Raw genomic sequence first — 22,388 nt, 5'->3', positions numbered from 1 at the left:
AGTTTTTAATGATTGTCCATTCACTACAGAGGAGAAACAGCAACTCGTGGAGAAAGAAAAGTGCTACACACATATTATTAATAATAATCATCATAAATGAAATTAGAAATGCCATTGACTTGAGAAAATCTCATTCACTGTGGTCTGGAACTCATTCCCTAACCATTTTCTTACACCTAACAATGAACTGACTATTTCTGAAACGAGCATTGGAGATGTAACACCATAATAGTCACTGTAAACCCACATCTATAGGTTAGGGGATGAGCCCAGAGAAGGGCTCTGCAAAAAAGAACCTGGGTGTTCTGGTTGTCAACAAGTTGGCTATAAAGCCAGCTCGTCTAGGAATTCCAAAGCATCAGATGATAGAAAAGCTCATATTATTTACTACATAAAATAACCCCACTAAACTAATGCCAATTTCTCATAATTGGAAAGATGAAATTTTTATATTTGTTGTCAAATTTTCAGAATAATTCACATGATATTAAGTTCCTCACTTAGAAACCCAAGACTGAGATTAAAACTGTAAAATCTAATTTCTCACAAAGGGCACATGTGGGAAAAAAATATCCTTAAGTCCAGGGAGTATTGAGTAACTCAAGCTGTTACACTCAGCATGATACATATCATTTTATTCTAAGACAAAACTTTTTTGGCAACCACTCCTAGCCAGTCACCCACTACTTTAAGCATATAATTTCTCTGTGACAATGCAACAATTTAGAAAGCTTCACTTCACACTGAATGATCAAAATACTCCTAGCTATAACAGCAATTCATTTTACAACAGGTTCAGGAACAAAAACTTTTAAATCATCTCACTGCTGCCTCAGACCCAACTTTGAATAATGGTTGTATGAAATGTGGCTCAGCCAACACCCTGCAGATCACTCGAATCTACTGCCATTTGATAAAACCATCTGCAGTTTTACCAGGATTTAGGAGATGAAAGGGAACCTAACTGTTTTCACAAATAAATTCAGATACTCAAGAACCTGCAGATGCTATTGTTTTGTGGCTAAATTCTGCTTTTCAAATAATTCTGTTTATACTTGTAAGCATATTAAATAGATTAAATAACAAGAATAGTACTCAATTGCCTTATATATCAGAAAAATAAGTCTAATATTGTAGGAGTGATGTGTCCAAGTAAAACAAAGTATTCTGTTCTGCAGGAAAGATTTAGATATTACAGCATTAAAATCACTACTGTGAAAATTACTGGTCTTCTATTCCCAAAATGAACCTTTAAATTTAGTTTTATACTTAAAAAGAGCTAATACTTGGGGGAAAAAAAAGCATAAAAATATCATTGTAAAAGTAGATTTACTTCAGCTATACTAAAGTGTCACAAAAAAAGTATTCACTACACTATATGACTGAAAACTGACTGAAAATATATGCTATACACAGAGTTTAAAACTCTTCATATTACTTCAAGCGAATGTTTAGAACACAAAAGCTTCCAAACGGTTGCAGCTAACATCAGCACCTGAATTTAAAACAGCACTTCAGTAATAAATGATTATGGTAATCTTTGCTTGAGATAAGAGGAAAGGAGACCAAGTTACATCTAAAATGAGAAGTGATATAGAGAAGAGTGCAAATACATTAAGAACAGATCTCACAGTATGCGTGCCTGTGATTGCAGTGATATAAGATATTATATGGAGATAGAGATGTCACAGAATATATTTGTGATTAACTATGGAAACCTGGTCATCAGCAACAAGGAATGGCTACTACAAACCCTTGGTCTTCTTGCAAGAACCCCTTGGGTTAACAGCAGCCTGCTGGAGTTTTAAGATCTTCTAGACCCCTATCAGTAAAGCCTCCATAATATACTGTAGAATGGTACTTACTAATTTGTAGTCTTAGAAGAATTCCCTACCCTCCACCCTTGCCAACAACAACAACAACAACAACAACAACAACAACAAAGGTTGTAAATTCTTTCTAGTACTTGTTATGGATTTTTTTCATTTGTTGCTGAGCTCCAATTTTATCTACATCATTACTGAGAAGAAGAACTTATTTCAAATTTTGAAGCAGACAAAGAAGAGGTACTTTTACAGGCAGCATATAACAAAATAATATATTACTTATCAAGTAAATAATTCTTGCAACACTAGAGATAATGTGTAAAAAGTTTCTACCTTCTTGTTTGCAGCACCCAAAGATTTCAATTAAACTAGGAACCCTTGATTATTATAGTATTCATTCTGAGATGTTTAAAGCAAATAATATTCTTGTTTTCTAGTTTGGTTTGGTTTGGATTCCTTAAGTAAGTTGGGGAAAAATTATTTCATTAAGTAAAGATTTATATACACATACATGTACAAAACAATGAATATATAAGTAGTTATGAAATGCTATTTCCTCAACAGAAATACTCACTTCAGTTTAGACAGTCCCTCTCCTGAAATCCTACTTCATTCCACATTCAGTACTTGGAAGATTATAATAGATTTGGGAAAAGAATAGTATTACTTAGTGAAATAGTAATATTGATGCAGAGCTACATAAATATTTCCCCTTGCTTTACCATAATATCAATAGAATATTAGGAAGACTTCCTTTTCTCAAAATCTTAGAGATTCTAAACTAAAGTATGTGGGGAAAAAAAAAATTGAAGTTAGGACAAAACATGGTTATAACAGTAATACAGGTTTTAATCCTACAAACAGCATCTTACTACATTTGTTAACTTCTTTTTCTACCATGGCACAAGATATACTGAAAAAGTTAACTCTACACTTCTGTCTGCTGGCACTAGAAATTTTTTTCCAAGGCTCATGTGTAAAGTCTGATTGTGGATTTATGCCATGCAAATAACACTTTAAACCCATTTAATTATTCTAACTAATTTAGAAGCAACCTAGAAATTAGAAGCAACCTTACTGTTGAACGTACATTATGACAGAAAAGCCTGAAAAATAAGCTACTGCTTTGCCAGCTGAAATTAATTAGTTCCAGGGATGCAATCCATTCTGATATCCCAGTTCCCATCCAAAGCCTGGGAAACTCAAAAACCATTCAAGGTTTGTACTACTATATTCCAAAAAATACTTTGCATTGGCTAAGAGCCTGGAAAAATACATCCTCTAGAAGTCAGGTCTTACAATTCATGATGAAAAATGCCTGGGGGGAGTTTAAATCTTCAGATAATTCAGTTCTTTAAAATTACAATTTTATGATATATATATATATATATATATATTTTCAAATAATGATGTTTTAACATCTACTGTACTAATACACGAGCGGCTATTCAAACAAGTCTGTTAAGCATGTTATTTAATTAGTTCAGTAGATGGGTATAGTTCTAAACAGCATCAAAATATTTACAATATCCATTTGGGCTGTAATAAATATCAACAACTCTGCCAAAAAAAAAGAGAAAGAGAGTAATTATAAGGTTAGAATTGGAAGATGTCTAAAATGCATTGTGCACATGAAAAAAAACTCTGATATCTTTTAAGTAGTACATGAAATTCATTTTAAAAATGTAAACACAGACTACATTCTAATGACAGCACATCTGCAGATTTTTTGTTTACTTATGTTTTACAAAAAAATTTGACTTTTCCTAAAGCACAGTTTGTATCTAACAAAAACAACAGCTAAACCAGCTTTACAATGCCATGTCTGACAACAGTATTTTCTCTGTAGACTATTTTTACTTGATTACATAATGAACTTCAAGTACACATACAAAAAGCAATCTTTTTTTTTTTTTTTTTTAAATTATTTTCTACCACTAGAAATGGGCACATTTTTCTAACCCACTCAAGGCCCAAATAATACACCTTGTCTATATGTATCTTCAACTTCAGAGTAAGGTGCTTTTCATGCGTGAGAAATTATATACCGTATTCACATGTGGTAAAGTTGGAAACATGCTCCAGTTTTCATGAAGCCAGCTTATGCATGTATGTTTCTTCCTTCTGCATGACACGCATCTACCACAAATACCTGTATAAAAATATATATTTTTATATTATTAAGATGAAAAGAGTACTGATTTTTTTAAATGTTTTGTTCCTCTAAAACAATTAAATGATATGGAGCGATAGTGTTGTAATATCTATTCATGTTATCTCCAAATTGTGAGCATAAGTACATTTCATCTGCAGTTCTTTATGACCCTGTACTCATAATGCTTCTTCTTATGTTAAACAAGAATGGCTTGTCCAAAGAACACATCTAATTGACAAATTTAAGGAACATTTGAACAAGAGCAAACCTCTGAACTGCAAAAAAAGCTTGAATTTAAAAGTAACATTCAACTCTAAGGTAGACATATCTGTCTAACATATTCAAACAAGCAACTATTTAATAATCATGGTATGAAGATCCTTCTGAGAGAAAATTATTTTTCCCGCAATCACGATAAGAAGTGTAAATAATTATATATTATTTTTGTGATAAGTATATGTAAATATGAGAATTTCAAAGATTTGAATATTCAGTATCATAGTGAGAAACTGCACCATGAACCTGTGTATCCATCACCTCTTATCATTACTAGATTTCACATTATAGTCAAGAGAGATAGGATGGTTGCTGACAGAGCAAGTCAAAATTATTTAATGACTTACGGTCAAAACCTGAAACCAAAAGGAAACCACTACCAGGTTTACTGAGAATTCTCTGTTAAATGGTTAAATTTCAGCCAGTGTGAGAGGGCAGGACTCACACATTAGCATGATCAGCAGTATCGCTTACAGAGGAACAAATAAAGGTATATTTTGCTGTGAATGATACATAAGGTTGTTCTTAATTACATGAGATTCTTTCTTTTACTCTTGCTCCACACATATCAGTACTTATAATTTAAATGTCCTGAAGATTCTCTTTCTTCTTTATTTAGATACTTGAATGCCAACAAATCAGTAATTTTTATTGTGGTGAACAACTCGTCTTTTCTTTTGAAATATATATTTTTTAGTCTTCTGATTTTTTGTTACCCTTTTCTTCCAGAGAAACACATTCACTGAAGCATCAAATAAACTAGAGGAAAAAAAAAAATCTGCAATGGTTAAACAGCCTGATTCACAATATAATTTAAGTTAGTATGGTATTGTTACTCACTGTAATTCAAACTGTCATCTCAGTTATCTCACTTCTTATCAATACGCTAAAAAAGATAAACCTTTCTTCTTCTGTATGCAATAAAGGAAAATATTTTTTTAAAAAGATTTCGTTAGCAAACCTTTCTGAAGGGAACAAGATTAAAAATATTAGATTCATTTTAGAAAATAATTATTATAGTTCAGAGAAGAAATTATATTACATGAACGCGTTTTGCAGTTGAGTTGGTGGTACCACGCAGTAATTGTGTATGGTCTTACTGAAATCCTGCTTCTGTGTTGACAGAAGAAAGCTACTTTTAAAATCAAATTGGAAATTTTATTGTATTAAGTCATTACAGAACTTAAAAGATAAACAGATTACAAGTGTTGTTTATGACCTTCAGCCCTGATGCTTTCACCACAGAATATGAAAGCCATAACAATTTCTCACACATCAGGTAGAGAAACCTACTATCTCAAAGCTGATGTCAAGAGCAGGTACCTTTAAAAACATTACAACTTGTCCAAAAAAACATTACAAAATGGCTGATATTAGGCAGGGCCTCTGTGTCCATCTGGTCCAACATCCCTGCTCAAACAGAGCCACTCAGAGCAGGGTACCCCATACCATCCTCTGGTGGCTTTAGAAGATCTTCAAGGAAGAGACTCCTCTTCCTCTCAGGGCAACCTGTGCCAGTGCACAGGTCATCTACACAGTAAATTAGTGCATCCTGATATTCAGAACAAACCTCCTGTGCTCTAATTTTTGCTTATTTCGTCTTGAACTGGCAGAGGGCACCAGTGAAAATAACCTGTTTCTCCTGTGAGTTTCCTCTTGTGCAAAATGAACAATTCTCTCAGTCTTTTCTCATAGTAGAGCTGCCCTTCATCATCATGTTGAGTCTTCACTGGGCTGTATCAATTATGTCCATGTCCTTCTTGTACTGGGAGACCCAGAACTGAACACAGTACTCCAAGTGCAACTTGAACAGTGCTGAGTAGAGACAAAGGCTCACCTCTCTTAACCTACTGGAGATGCTTCATCTACTTCAGCCAACATTAAATCAATTAAGACTCAATATCTGCTAAGGTAACCATATTAAGGATACTGTAATTGTTATAAATTTACTTTGAGAATATACCTATTAGCCAATCCTCTGAAAAGATATTTTAGAAAACACAGCATTATCTATGGGAAACAAATATCAAGAAAACATGAACACAAGGCTTGATTATTCACCTAGTGCAGTCAGTTATATTGATTTTCTATAGACACTGTATTTTCTTTCAAACAGGGATTAGGCTTTTTTTTTTTTTTTTTTTTTTTTGGTTTGTAGGGTTTTGCTACAACAGCTTATACACAAATGCAGTTCTAGCTAGGACTGCACTTTCAAATCACATTTTGCAGTTATTGCTGACTTATCTATGGAGTCGTAATGTGAACAGTGTTATTTAAGGATGAAATAAAACTAGAAGATATACTGCAGAATTTGGATTAGTTTGAAAATAATCCAAAGTAAAAAACCCTGAAATTTTATGTCATGAATTCAAGAAGGAGCACTTAACTAAAGCAGGAAGAACCAAGAGAACTCATCAAGTGTTCACATTAGAAATTCTACCCATGAAAAATCTTTACCTTTTCATGAAAGAAAAATCAATCAAATATTTTGATAGCCAAATGTTTGTATGAATAGATAACAAAGGAGGGACTTTCTGGCCTGAGGCTTCTTACTTTTATCTAAAGCAAGAAACAGTTTATAATTGACATTCTGGTGAATGTCAATGATGAGGAGAGTACTCCTCTGCTAAAAGAAGGTGAGACTTCTTTAGAAAATACTGTTGAGTATCCTTACAATCCTGCCACACCATAGGAAAGAAGGTTGCTGCAAGAGCTGATTAGAAACAAAATACTCCTATGAGTATACAAAGACCTAAACATTTCAGTTCAGAATAGGAACGCACTTATCTGCGAGTGAACAGTGATTTTTCCCACTTCAGCTCTGTGGCTCACATTGGAAAAAAAAAAAAATCAATGTACGTAAACATCATTGCTTACAGAGGAAGTCAAACTGGAAGATGCACTCCAGAGATGAACAGAATGAACCTCAGCTCCTTCTGTGCCCTACAGAGCAGATCAGAATAGATACAGTCAGAAATAAAGTTGTCAACAGGTGTAGTGTAGATTAACAGCACACTCAAAATCAACTGCTTCACTCTATAATTTATCTCCTAACACTTAACAATATTTATTAACATGGATGTACTCTGAAATACAGGTGTACTCTTCTCTCATTTTTAAAGCAAAGACTCATTTCTGCTATATACTATCAAATTTACTTGAGGCTTTTAATTTCTCACTGACACTGAACTAAAAAAGATGATTTTAAAATTTAAACAGTAGCAAACAAGTCTGCATGTACCAGCACCATATATATATACACACTGTTTTGCTCAGACATCAAGTTGAAATAATTACAAGCTTCTGCACAGAGGAAGCCTTCTGTCTTGCAATTACTTTTCCTTCCAAAAGCTTAATCAATGCATTTATTGTTTCATACTTCTAGCTAAGCTTTTCAAAAGAAAATGAAACCCGGCAAAAGATAAAGCTTTCAGGAAACTAAGGAATGTAAAAATTATGATGAATTGGCATCTAAGTAAAAAGGTAGCTGAGCCATAAAGACTGGTAACACTGTAAGTAGAACACTTCACTTTATTTCTTGCAAATATATGTAACTAATAGCTCAAATTTCAGCTTTATTAAGTGCATTTGGCATGCTTGAAAGGCTTTCTTTTTTAAACACTGGTAAGAAATAAGTTTTTCCCCTCGAGCTATCATGCCTACAGGATGCTCCCTGGAATTATATGAGCTTAACATTCTTCCTGAAGCCTGGCTTGCTTCACTAGTACAAACGGAAAGCCATTTCCATCTTGATTAACATTTAACACTGATAACACCTACTTACTTTACACTGCAGGACAGCAATTTAATTTTATTTTATAATTGTATTCTTAACAGTGAATTAGATAGTTACCTCCTGAACAATTTGTATCAATACAGTCTGATTCACATTCCAGAAAAGCAAGGTTAAGTGCTAACCCTCAAATGAAGGAAAGCAGCAGCTGAGGATGAAAGTCCATTTGAAAGCACAAACCTTAGGCTAACATACTAGCTTCTTAAAGCAAGTCTTACAGGTTTAGAAATTGCTGTGTAGTAATGTTTAGTCACTTGTAAATCCAAGCCTGATACACAGCATGTCAAAGGAAAAGAATTTCCAGTATAATAACAATAAGTAGATGTCAACCAATGTCTTTTTTTTTTTTTTTTTTTTTTTTTTTTCCAAATATATTTCTCAAAGAAGCTAGTAAATCCTTTGAAGTTTAGGCTGATTTGAAAATTTAAGCTTTCCAAGTTCAAACTCCTGCTTAATTTCTGGAACCTCACAAAGTGTCAAACGCTTTGATCTTTTAGCTGCTTTACATTGAAACTTTGAGCTTCTAGTTCTTTTTATGTAACCAAAATATATAAAAGTTCATGATGAAAGACTACTTTTCTAATTACACGTACAAAAACATAGGCCAGATACATGTTTCCAGAATGTAACATTTTGCCTGCATTTTTGTGTGCAGGTGTTTATGCTCTGGATTCTACTTTCAAGAGTTTTTCATACTACTTGATAATGCCCCAAACAGGCCTACTTTTTCAGACAAATTGATTTCCTATCCATTACGGTCATTATATATCCCATGGTATATTTTTCAGTTGGATGCTCTGTATCTCATGTTCTCAAATAGAATGTTCTTGAACTACACTGTGCCTCTTATTACTATCTCTGCGTAATTTTCTAATAGTGAAGGGAATATTTTGCCACTAAAGTGGTTGTATATTACTGCTATGATGTTGTGCACAATTAAACAGCTGTTGCATAAGTAATGTCACAGAAGTGACTATATTTTATTGTGCTCTGTGGGCATATTTTCTTGTATACATCTCTGATAAGGATAGACATGAGACAAATTGCATTTATCATGCGTCTCCTTACCTTCACTCTGCACACTAATCCACGTCCCTTAGAGCTATGTCTAGTTTAAATGAACTTTAACTAGCCTCAGAAAAGTCTGCTGGAAAGATATTCTTGGGGACAGTATCTTACTCTCCTCAGTGTTGTGTGAGGTGAGTAGAAAATAGAACTCAATTGATTTTCAAGGTAGCTTCTGAAAATGCATTAAAACAAAGGACACTCAAAACAACAACAAAACAAATACCAAAACATCACCTAAATCCACTTATGTAGCCTTTTATCTGGCTAAAACACTTTTCCCTTCAGTAATTTTATTCCAAAGAAATATGGTGTTGTGAAAAAAAAATATAAATAACAATATTTGTGGAGTTTCTATACTAAAAAAAAAAAAAACATCATACTTCTGGAAGAAGTAATTTACTACTCATCCTTCCAGAGATAACTTGCACATGAATAAAAACACTTATATGCCATTAGTTAAGATAATAATCCAGGACAGAGTATGACAGAGAATTAAAATCAAATATGCTGAAGTGAACATCTCATCCACCAATTTATGCAATTGAGTTTGCAGAAACAAAAACAGATTACATTTATTGTGCATTTACTCTAGGTCTCTCTCCATCACATGTGCAATAGAAAATAAAATTCATTAAGCATAATAAATGCCCTCAACAGAGATTCCTGTTTGGAAATAATCATTTATATCTAAAACATAAATAGACACTGAAATAGCTAAAACAATTCCACAACTCAGTAGAATAATTTTGAAAATATTGTTTAAGTCCTTTATAGGATAAAATGCAATTACATTTAAGTTTTCTGTTTTTCCTTGATGAAGACTCACCTTCTTTTGGAATTAGAAGATATAAGTGTGTATCAACATACATTCCAAAAATTTGAAGAAGACAGTTTTAAAGAAAACTTCTCATTCATCTTTTTAATTCAAATATTTAGTTTTATTATGGTTTAACCAGTAGGTGGTTGAGAACCATTGTTGTTTGCTCACTCCTCACCTCTTCCCAGTGGGATGGGAGAGAGAGTTGGAAAAAGTAAAGTAGAATTCACAGGTTGAGAAAACTACTTAATAAGACAGAGAAAAAGAAAATTGTTATGACTATGTATGTATATGAATGTTTGTAACCAGCGATGCACAAGTAATTGCTCATCACCCCCCAGTCAACGCCTAGCTAGTCCCCAAGCAGCTGAAGAGAAAGAGAGATGAACTCCCACCTCTTTCAAAACACTTTCTGTATGATGTCATCTGGTATGGACTATCCCTTTAGAAGTTTAAGTCAGCTGTCCTGGTTCTGTTCTCTCCCAGCTCCTTGGGCCCTGCACTGTGAATAGCCTTGGCTCTGTACAGCACTGCTGAGCAGCAATTATAAACATTGGTGTGTTACCAACATTGTTTTTCTACTAGAACCACAACACAGCATTGTACAAGACATTCTGAAGAAAACAACTTCATCTCAGCTGAAACTAAGATAAACTTCCAGCTCCAATCTCCAATAATACTGGGAATAAATCTTACAGAAATTCATAAATAATCTTTTGGATCTTTAAGTTTTTATTTGGTTGGTTGGTTGGAGTTTTTTAATACAAAATGAAGTGTCCTATTAAATTATTTTGGTTAGCAAAGCCATTAAAAATATGTCTCAAAAAAGAAATATGTTTCTCTGGTCATCCTGTTTACAAGTAAATTGACTAAAAGAGACAATACAACCTCTCCCTTAAAGAAGGATTTTTCTTCAGTCTTACAAACATTTGACCAGTTATTCACTTTGTTTTGCACAGTATGTCATAAATAGGGTACATAATGTATTTTTACGAGTTTGGTAGCCCTTTGGAGTAAGCCACTAATCCATTCTACTGTGTGTCACTGAAGGCAGAGGAAAACTCTTCCTGAGTTCCATCGTATAAAGAATATAGGAAGCTGAGTTATACAGGCAAATGAATAACACCCTCAGTACAGTGCTTGATTTACTTTCATATAAATGCTGTTTACTGTACAGGCTGTCCCCAAACTTTCAATTTTGATGTGCTGTATAATTTTGCTCTGGAAATACTCATAACTTTGTTCAAGCTGTTAAGGGGAAATTTATCCCTCCAAAGAGTCACCACAGATTCTGAGAGCTGTATCACATGCAATGCTTTTAGTATGGATGGAAGATGCAATCAGTGAAATTCACTCACAACTGGTTTGTCATAACAGTATGTATTAGAAAGCAGAAAGACAAGTGTCTCTTGTAAAGGAGTTTCTACATTTAACAACAGCGCATTCTCCTAGCAGCTGTGCCAAGGACTGAAGCAATAGGCTATGCTGAAGAAGTTCTGGAAACCCTGATGTTTGGAAATCCAAACAAGTAGTGGCTCCATCTTCCACTCTGTTATAAGCATTGGGCGGGTTTTTTTGCACATAATAATCAAGCATTCTGTAGGCCTAACAGTGGCCAAGGTACATACTGTCTTTATGTAAGCCTTTGCCTCTCTAATCAATGCTTCTGTACCATGAGAAAAGTGCTAATTGGGTCTGAAGGATAGTTGGAAAAAAAAAAAAAAAGACAGTGTTATATAAGTGAAATAATGATAGCACAACCAGCACATTATTTAAAATGTCAGAAATACTTTCATGGGCTCTTAACTTAGATGTCCCTCCCTCAAAATGTTTTCTCCTATCTAAAACCTGTTTTAGACAGGAGATTGCACTTACTATGCAATTTTCTCTTCTCCTATGAATATTTTTAGAAGACGGCAGTTTTTCTGTGATTCAAAAGCTCCCAACATTCTTCACTGTTTTTTAATTTTTATGCTAACAAACACATGAATATTTAACAAATAAAAAAGTATTGGCAGATGGAAGAATCCATCAGCAAGACATTCCTAAGAGCTTTTCTTCAGTGAATTTGGAATGAAAATACTGTTAGATTTAATAATCATCCATTCTCTTCAATGGTTGCTTACAAAAATTAGGCTTAGTAATTAAAGAACTGGCAAAGTTTATAAAATCAGGTGAAATAAAATTAAACACTAAGAGGTTGCATTAACATAAGCCTTGATTTTGTGGTGGTCCAAATTGCCAATTTTGGAATAAAAACATTAAGTATACCATACTGCACTTTGTATTACATGAAGAAATCACTCACTTGAGCTCCATATCACATTAGTAAGTCCAAAGCAATCCATACAAACACACTAGTCCACTCCCTATCTAATTCATATACTTTCACTTTTCTCCATCCCTGCTCAGCTTCCAGGAAAAAGGAGAGGGAGAGTGAGGAAGTACACTGTTGCACAACAGTAACTCTTCAAAATGCACCTGTAAAAAAATATTTGGCTAAAAATCTCAATATGAAATAAAATATTTTTATTAGAAAAGAGATCTTATTTATCCTTGTGACATTTATAGAATTGTTTGGGTTGGAAAGGACCTTTAAGATTATGTAGTTCCAAACACCTGCTATAGGCAGGGATACTTCCTACTATACCAGGTTGCTCAAAGCCCCATCCAGCCTGGCTTTCAATGCTTCCAGAGAAGGGAAATCCTCACTGAGCAACCTGTTCCGGTGCCTCACCATCCTCACAGTAAATAATTTATTTCTAACATCTACACTAAATCTACCCTCTTCCAGTTTAAGGCCATTTCCCCTCATTTTATCACCTCATGCCCTTATAAATAGTCCCTCCCCAGCTTTCCTGTAAGCCCCCTTCAGGTACTAGAAGGCCACTGTAAGATTCCCCTGGAGCCTTCTCCAGAGTGAAGAGTTCAGATCACTCAGCCTGTCCCTGTAGTGTTGACACTGTTGACAAGTGAAAAATGCCTGTTGTGGATCACTTATCTGTAATGTAATGTAAAAGGAGAATTACTTATAGGCTGATAAGCACAGATTTCTGCAGAGTACAAATCAAACCCTAAATTTTCATCGACCACAGGAAGCAGCAGCTTGCATATTAGGATCCTCTTTCATAGCATTATTTAAATGTATGCTAATTTCAAATATGAAAAGACCTAAAGAAGTCAGGGGAAACATTTACTGCATACAAATTTTAAGAGACTGCACCACACTACTGATAAAAGGATTTTCTCCCTAGAGGTTTCAGCCCTTTCATCTCTATAAATGCAGCATTAAAGAAAAGTACCAAAACGTAGTTTATTTTTTGTCCACATCAAATGCATTTGCTGTTTTTCTCACATGGGCAGTCTTTACATTTACTGTAGATGTGCGTATATAAAATCCAACTTTTATCCGTAGATTTATATAGCATCATCCTTTATACATTACTTGGGAGTAGCAAAATATGAAATCACTATATCTAAGGAATCGGCATCCCAGCTGAAATCAAAAGGGTCTGTGTATTTTAAACACAAAGAATTTCTTTATTTATCCCTATGAATAAATGATTAGTGAAAATTTAGAAATCCAAGATGTGAGAATAAGTGCTTTGTTGCCGTTCAGTTGCTCAGTGCTTTATTTTCTGTAATATAATATGTTGATGTACTTCAGCTTTCTGTCCAATGATTTAATGTGCTCCCTCTGTATCATCTTTTTTGCCCTTCCAAAACCTAATATTACACGAGTATTTTTAAGAGATTTACTGATGAGTGTGTCCCTCATATATTTTTCTTGATATGTTCCTTTACCTCTGGAAGTGCTTGCAATTAGAAGATAAAGAGCTTTAAATATCCATAGAAATTGCAAAATAAAATTAATGTTAGGCTATTTAAAAATAATAGAATTCCTGAATAGGGCAACAAATTATTCTTCAAAACAATGATGGCAAGTACTTCCTAAGATGAGACCTTTCCATTTTAATTAATTTAATCATAAGTATGCTCCATGCCTAGCAGTTATTTCTTCACAATATTATTGTAACTTAACAGCTCTATTAATTTTCTTGCCCAATACCTGTTTTATTCCAGTGACAACTGAATCTGTCATAATTTTTAAAAAGCAGAACTTAATCTCACAGTGTCACATTTACATATATACACACACACTATTCACATGGCACATTGCACACATTTCACTTACAGAGAGATAAGTACGTGTATTAGTTTGGTCTTAACCATCTTCAGACTCATCATGCGTCCCTGAAAAAAAAAAAAAAAAGAAGTCTTTTAGTCACAAGTACTCAGAGAATTGGTTGATATTCTTAATGTTTCCTATACCTATATTTCTGTTTACAGATGTACGTAGGTTGCTCCTAAGTAACGCCTCCTATTTATTTCTATCATAATAGATAGAAGCAGCACAGTAACATTTGATGGAGAAAATTCTCAACTACGAAATGATATGTTTTCAACATAGTCACTAACCTTAGCTGTGCATTTTCACCAGTAATGAACAAGAACCTGCATGCTACACTCCTCAAAATCTGCACAGCTATCTGGAAAGTAGCTTGTATTTCATGTAGCTGCATCTAAATTGACAACATATGGCCACATAATGTTTTTTTATGTTAACTTTTCCACCACCAATTTTAATTAAAGGAAATGTCAGCAAATTATTGACTGCCGAGGAACAAGTTATTGTCCAGGCAATAGGATACTTTCTGTACCTGTTGTAGTCCCTGGAACTTAGACAACTATGCTGAAACGTATGTAGCTGCTGCTCAAATGTACATTAGCTGCTGCAATGCAGCACTAAGAAAGCCTTCTATTCTTAGAATTGTCCTTCAGTGATCTGTTCAGTGGCCATCATCAAACAAATCATATCAATCATAGCGTGTATGTGTAACCTCTAATATAAATAAATATTTTTGTTCCACTATTCACATTTCTCACATGGCCTGTTCGGATTCTTTAAGTCATTAGCATGTTTCTGTCTTGTTTACTCGAAAATCCAGAGAGGAAGTCATTTCAGAAATACTGAAATGCACGAAGATGGCAAGATTTTTTTATTATTTAGAACGTTCATACTTATCTTTTGAAATAAGTAGTAGTCTAATAGCATTTCTGAATCCATTGCATAAGGTATAGCTATTGATAAGAAAATAAATTTGTTTGCGTACCTTATCTCACAAAATCATGTCCCCACTCCTAGAATGAAAACAAAACCTGACATACCATATTAAGAAAAAAAACTAAGCAGTTCCCAAGAAACTTCCTTTTTCAGATAAAAAATGTAGCAACTTCATTATTCATATGCCTGCAGATAATTTAGTGCAACTATTAAGTTTCATAACTCATCAGGGAGTAACGTTAAGTCTGTTTCACAGAAATCATTGTTATGAAGCACTCAGTGACAACACCACATGCCAGATACACTTGCTTATGATTATTGTCATTCTCTTCCTAAACGCAAAGACAATGGAACAACCCTGGAAGAGTATCTTATTTTAAACAGCATCAGGTTTAAGAAGTTGCACCACCTATTCATTCTGCCAGTCTCCCAGAAGCCACTGTGCTCAGATGGAAAAAAAAAATCTGAAATGTTATGTGCCTATTTAAGAGCCCCAAGAGCCAACAGCAGTACCTTAGACATTAATCTGTCTTCGATCTTAACAACCATCTAGACTCCTTTTGTGCACTAATAGTCAAAAGCAATATTTACTGCACTAACCTCAGGCCAACAGCTTTTGTTGTTTTTTTGTTGGTTTTTTTTTGTTGTTGTTTTGTTTCTTCTAAAAAGCTCTTTACAGCACTCCTCTAATATTGCCCAGTACTATACTCTAGTGTTGAATTGAGAAAAGGCAGTTTTCTGAACCTGAAAATGGCTTCTGGAGGGTGAAATATAAAATTCTTAACAATGTAAAGTAAAATAATTTCAGATCAATAGTTTATTCACAATTGCATTAGTTAATTCAGCCTTCCTTGTCTCTATCCATGCTGTACACATACACTTCTATGCATTCTTAAATTACCATGTAATTAATATATGTATTTTGAATACAGCAGGATAAAAAAAAACAGCCATCCAGATGCCTTTTAATTATTGTCTTCAGGATAGTGCGACCAATCTCATTCTGCTATCAGACTAGCATAAGGACATCTAAATGAGAAGTCAGATAATAGACAAATCAGGTGTACAAGATGCTTAGGACTTTGGCTTTCTTTGAAGATCATGGATTTCATATGACAAATTTCTAACATCACTATCCATAAAAGAAATGCTAGCAGACATTTGAGACAGTGTCCTAGCTCATCCACAGACAGTTCACAGGCAGATTTAAGGCTCTGGAACACGTGAAGATGCAACACTGACTGTAAATCCCAGTGAGAGAATATTCTTTTATCTGTATTGCTGTCTGAACACCCCTGTGTAAAAGGGAGAGGCTGTTATGACAGATTGCTCTCCAAATTCACCAGCTTTCTTCTTCAGTATTCTATATCCAGGGCCCATTTCTCTCTGTGCTTCAGTAGATCATTCAGCTGTTCTTAGCAAGTACGTTAATACCATGAATACTATGCAAGGAGATCCAAAACATCTTTCGTTGGCCTTTCTCTCTTTCAGACACCTTACTTCACAGACTGATGGTATTATGCATCACTACTATTCACAGGCAAAAAGTGAAATGAAGTGCTGTTCACTTTCCTGACATATAATAGAGAAGCGGCTTTTACTACACCATCTTCAGGGAGTAATGTAATAGAAAGACCACTTTTTGGCTAACCTATTCAAATTGGCCCTCAGAGCCACTAAATATATACCTGACATTTGTATCTACAGACTTTCCATCCTTAACAACTAAATAAAGTTTTAAATATAACCTATTTAATTTAGCTGAAGGTAAATTTAATGCTAGAAAACTATTGACTTGAGAATTTAAAATTAAACCTTCTCAAAGAAGAAACACAAGATTTTCTGCAAAAAAACTGCCTGTGGATAAAGCATGTGATGAATGTAGCAGAGCGTTCCAGTCACTTTTTATGTGGATAATTCTGTATAATCAATTTCCACTCATTTATTTTTGTCACCCTGATATGTACATCTTGACTTTTTTTTTTTTTTTTTTTTTTTTAAACTTTTTGCCTAGGACCTCTCTCTTCTCTACAGCACTGAGTTTCAGCATTATTAACATTACAGATGATTGAAAATGATTTCCAAATAGACCTCTTTCCTCAGTTTTCCACAACGATGTGCATGAATATACACTCAAATGATTGATACTAAAAGGTTTCCTAAAGTATCAGATTACGTTCCCTAGTCATTGATACTGTCTCCCATTAATTTTTAAGAGACATTTCTGCTGAAGATGTGAATATAATGCAGTACTTGCCTTACTATAGTCGCATTTACAATAAAAAAAATGAAGAGAACACGTTATGGTGACAAAGCCAAAGAGACTGGTAAGAAACAAGTCAGCAGATAGAGAGTTACTAAATTCATGTAAATAAAACATTCATTGTTAACTAAACAGAAGAAATCTAAAGAAGTTATCAAGATGATACATCATAAAACTTCTATAATTTTTTTTAAGAAAAATACATTTTTACGGTTGCTCATCCCTTAGTTGAAGTACTCTGTATTACAAATATTTATACAGATTTGAGAGATAGAGAATAATTTACTTTCCTTTATGATCACATAAATATAAGAAATCCCAGGAATTTCTATCATACAAGAGCAAGAAGCAGTCTAGAGTAGAATACATGTATGGAGCAGTACATAACTGAGAAACTCACTTCAGTGCACTGTGCTTTGACAACTTCTTTCTTGAAAGTACAACCCATTCCATAACAGGACAATCAGCTAATTTTATGAAGCTATTCCCTATCCCACAATCAACTATTAAACTTGGATTTCATCATCAGTCACTTCAGATTCTGCCTTGGGAGCTTCAAACATATGGCTCCCTACAAAACCTTTTTTTTTTTTTTAAAAAAAAAAAAAAAAAGAAATCACTAAGATCCTGCCTGTGCAATTTTTTTTTGGTTTTGTGACTATCTGTACTCTTGTTAGTATTAGAAAAAGTTTGCCTTAAATGTCCACAAGTAGCTCTGCAAAGCAAGAACTTATAACTAGATTAAAGAATAAAGCATACATACACCTGTTTTTGGCCAAGTACATAAAACTCAATTTAGCCTTTGACTTCAAATCTTTAAATTAGATCATAGCTTCATGATATGAATTATTAATACACTAAATCTCAAGATGCATGTGAAGAGCTACACTAACATGTCAAATCAACGTTGCCAGAAGGTGGTAGAAAAAAGTACTAGAGGAGAATGAGTTTAACAGAAAAACTCCAGCATGAATGGAAACTGAGGTAAAAACACTTCTTCTATAGAATAGAATAGAATACAAGAGCACTATAACTTCTTAACAGGAAAAAAAAAAAAAAACAAAAACCAGTAATACCACTGCAACAACATCAGTAGGTCAATAATGTTTGGCATAGTATGCTTTGCAGATTGAGTTGTGCTCATTGAGAATGCTATTACAGTACCCCACAGCAAGGGAAAGACAGTGCTACATGTGAAGAGTCCGGGCTTTGCTTAAAAAAACTAATGTACTTGAATTATTATTTATATTTTATATAAATATTATTTATATTTTTAATATATATATAATTTTAATTTATATATTATATGGGAATTACCCATGATACAGGAATTACTTGATATCAGATCTGAACGTTAATAAAATAATTAGGCTATCAAGCACGTTCACTAATATATTTATTAATTTGGCTTCATAGTTTTCAAAAGTAACTTTAAACTTGATAGCTTTCTTCAGACTAATTCCAGCTACTCCAATTTTGTTCTAGCCTTTGAAATCCTCTTTCTTTCTCTTCTTTTCAGATATTTGCCATCTAATTTTAACATTAGATCAAATTGTTTTTTATCACCCAGTATGCTGAATACTCAGTTTGATCATGTGTTCAGGCAAAAAAAAAGTAGTAACGTTTCACTGCCTTTATTGCTATTGAAATACGATTACCTCAACAGTCACATGTGTAACATTTAACTTTTCTTAGGTAAGAATGTTTAATCTAGCCCAAAATATGTTATTTCCTTGTTTCTAAACACGTGGGACTTTTTTTGTTCATTTGTTGGTTATGCTTTCCTCTCCCTTCTACTGGACAGCATGGCCATGCACATACACATTTTCCAGCTAATTTTCAGTGATTCAAAGCTACACTCTGCAGTCATTTTTAGTTCTCAGTCTTGTTCTTCTTATTATTTGCTACCACAAAAAATCTTTTATGATAGATTAAGGGAAGCTTTTTCATCATGGCACAGATTAAAGCTTTAAAGCTTTTCTTTTGAAACTGCAGCTGTCTCCTTGATCTTGAACACTTTGGCAGCTGCTTTCATACTTTCTATTAAGTCAGACTTAGGATTACCTTTTCCTTCAAAATTTTCGAACTTTCACAGAAAAAGGAGGCAGCCCACTTTGGAAATTTACAATGAAAGCAGAAGCAAAATCATTAAAAATGCTGTCACTGGTACTTTCCTTAGAACTTCTAAGGACTCCAAAAGTAATGCCTCTTGTTTTATGATGTTGGCCAGTGACAGCAGTGATGGATGTTGGTGGAATGGCAGTAGAGGCTGAACCTTCCCACTATTATTCCATAACATTTTGTTGCTGTGTGACATATGGCAGCAGAGGGGCAGTCTGACAAAAATGCATCTGACAGAAGTGTGTATGAAGCAGAATAGTGTCACTGAATTCCTCAGTGAGGAAAAAATTGAACACATTGACATTCACTGATGCTGGGTGTTGATGGAGACCAACCAGTGCACATGAGTACAGTGAGGTGATGGGTGGTCTTTTTAGCAGTGAAAACTGTGGCAGTGTGTCATCTTCCCTAAAGCAGATTTTTATGAACACAACAGGCAGGCTCTTGTTCATGGATGGCAAAAACACATAGCTAACGGTGATAGCTATGATGAAAAATGGTGTTTTGTAGCTGACAATTTGCTCTATCAAACAACGTTGTCGTGCTCACAGCTACAGTTCTTGTAGCTTCTGTGGAAATAAGCAGGAGGCATTACTTAAGAGCAACTTACAGATTTCTCAAATTCCTTAAAAATCAAGCAAATACTCCACTTGTTTAGTACCATAGATCATGCTCATATCAAAATGCTATTCTACAGTAAAATTCTCAAACATTCTTCAAAAGAAAATATTTAAAATGCAAACTTTTGCATTGTAACAGCTACTACAAAAATGAAAATATTCAGTTTAGAACGCTCTCCTCCTGAACAATTATAAAATTATAATTCACAGACTTGTGCATACTTGAATATACGCTATTATTTACTATACTTTTAGCATTTTATTTCAAGTAATTTTCTCATTTTATGTTAATGATAAGCCCCTAATTATTATTATATTTGCAAAACCAAAAAGAAGTAGTAGTAGTAAAGTAAAGTAGTAAAACTAGTAATTAGTAGACCAAGTTACATGGCCAATCTACCTTTCTTCAGCCCTCTGAAAATCCCCAAACCCTGAAGTTTAAGTAATGTGAAGGACTGTAGCAACTTATTAAGTTAATAAATGATGCAGCCAAGAGGTACGACCTTTCTCACTTTTGATTATCATAACATAAAACAGACCTCAGGATTACAGCACGTACATCAACTGGAGTACTATGAAAGACAAAACTGCTTTTCTTTTTGTCTCAAAACTTGCTTTGTGAAGCCTTTCTGGGGATAAGACTCTAAGTGACAACTGCGAATTATCTAGGGGGGCAAGTGGTGGCTGTCACTGTGCCACAGAACATCTGCTGATGATTGTAAAGATAAGCAGAAGCAGGACAAACAGTCTTTTTCCAGGGGTGTGGCTTGAAGGAGCTGACCACTGCAAAAGGTGATAATGCTTGTGCATGGCAACGAAGGGACCACTCCCTGCTGGCTTATCTGCTGGGCCAGGTATGTCACACTAACAGAGAGAAAAGAAGAAAAAACCCAGAGAAATGGGGGATAAAAAGGCCTTCACTAAACTGAGGATTTTGGAGAAGAGCACCCAAAGAAGCCTTTGAAAAATTCCCTGAGAGGAAAACCTCTTTTGAAGAACCACTCCCCCTGCACTCCCAGGGCCTGCTTGCTGCAAAGCTTGCTGGCTTCCTCCCATCCCTTGTGGTGACCAGATGAGTTCCTGAGACCTTGCTGGACACATGGTGGTGACTATCTGTCTCTTGCTTTCTATAAAGATTCCTTGCTTTTTATTTCTTATCTCTTTTCTATCGCCCATCTCCCTTTCCCTATATCTCTAGGAACTAGGATTTGTAATAAACTGGTTGGGCTAACATTTGATCCGCTATGTCTTAATCTCGCCATTGAGTATACGTATATTAAAAGAACCTCTTCTCCCTCCTGTAAATTGGAGTGAGACAAGTATCGTTTTCCATAAAACATATTTCTGCACTCTGAAACACAACTTCACTGCAGTTGACTCCTCCTAAACCTTTTGCATGTACTGTTCAAGTGCATTACTAACACTTTTTTTTTCTTAATATGCATGTAATATGAGCTTATCTAGTTTCCTGTAATTGCAGCTAGGTATGTCATCTTGTTTATTACTTAACTGCCAATTACATTAAAATGATGCATCTTCTTATCATCCCTTATAATCTAGATTAAGCAAATGTTTGTCACCACTCATACCAGCCACAGATTTATTACACTGCATGAGCAGAAAACATCAACATCTTTCTATCTCAATTTTCTTTGTAGTTGGATGCCAAAGAACTTTAAATAACTTACTTTTAGCAAAATTGAAAAATCTTACTTTTTCAGTTTTATTCATTAGCTGAAATGTGTTTGAAACTGTCTTTGAAAAAAAAGCATTATTTTGATATTTTTATTTTTCCCTTAACAACAAGTGCATTCGTTTTGAATATCTTCATACATAATCCACCATGAGAGTGAGATTTAATACCAGTACACTAAGGAAAAGGCACAGAGCTTAAAAAAATAAAGCAAGTAAAAAAAATTTAAAAAAAAAATGCACAACAGTACAAGTTTTTTGTGGTTTGCTTGTGTTTTTTTTTTTTTTTTTTGTTTTTGTTTTTTTTTTTTTAAGGACTGTTTTGTTGAGATAAAATTCTGATTCTTAAAAATAAGAGTGCTACTGACTGAATTTAAGACTAAGCATGCTCTCTCTGTATTGGTAATACATATATATTGTTTCAAATTATATGTCAGCTGACCCAAACTACTGAAAGGAGGAAAGGATTGCTTATCTACTTCAGTGAATTCTTCTCTCCAACGGATAATGATTATTATCAAATGAAATACATTGAAAAAGCTGGATTAGTCACAATTTAATTCCTTGATTACAAGCATTTTTACTGGAAAGTTTCTATGCTATGACAAACAGCTGCAACAAAACAATAAATC

General features: G+C 34.2%; 1 long non-coding RNA gene across 1 annotated transcript; it reads right to left on the bottom strand.

Annotated features, from left to right (window-relative positions):
- Positions 1–3,951: 3,951 nt before the first annotated feature.
- LOC122178483 lies at positions 3,952–14,191 on the bottom strand. Its single transcript, XR_006178343.1, has 3 exons — positions 14,131–14,191; positions 7,135–7,200; positions 3,952–3,978 (listed from the first exon to the last, which is right to left on the bottom strand). It is a non-coding gene; the product is annotated as an uncharacterized LOC122178483 (long non-coding RNA).
- Positions 14,192–22,388: the final 8,197 nt, after the last annotated feature.

Source organism: Lagopus leucura, unplaced genomic scaffold (assembly GCF_019238085.1).
Source record: "Lagopus leucura isolate 7727_CA_CO unplaced genomic scaffold, USGS_WTPT01 Super-Scaffold_100002, whole genome shotgun sequence".
Taxonomy (NCBI): Eukaryota; Metazoa; Chordata; class Aves; order Galliformes; family Phasianidae; genus Lagopus; species Lagopus leucura.
The sequence above is the reverse complement of the archived record's forward strand: the minus strand, read 5'-3'. Positions and strand labels throughout refer to the sequence as shown.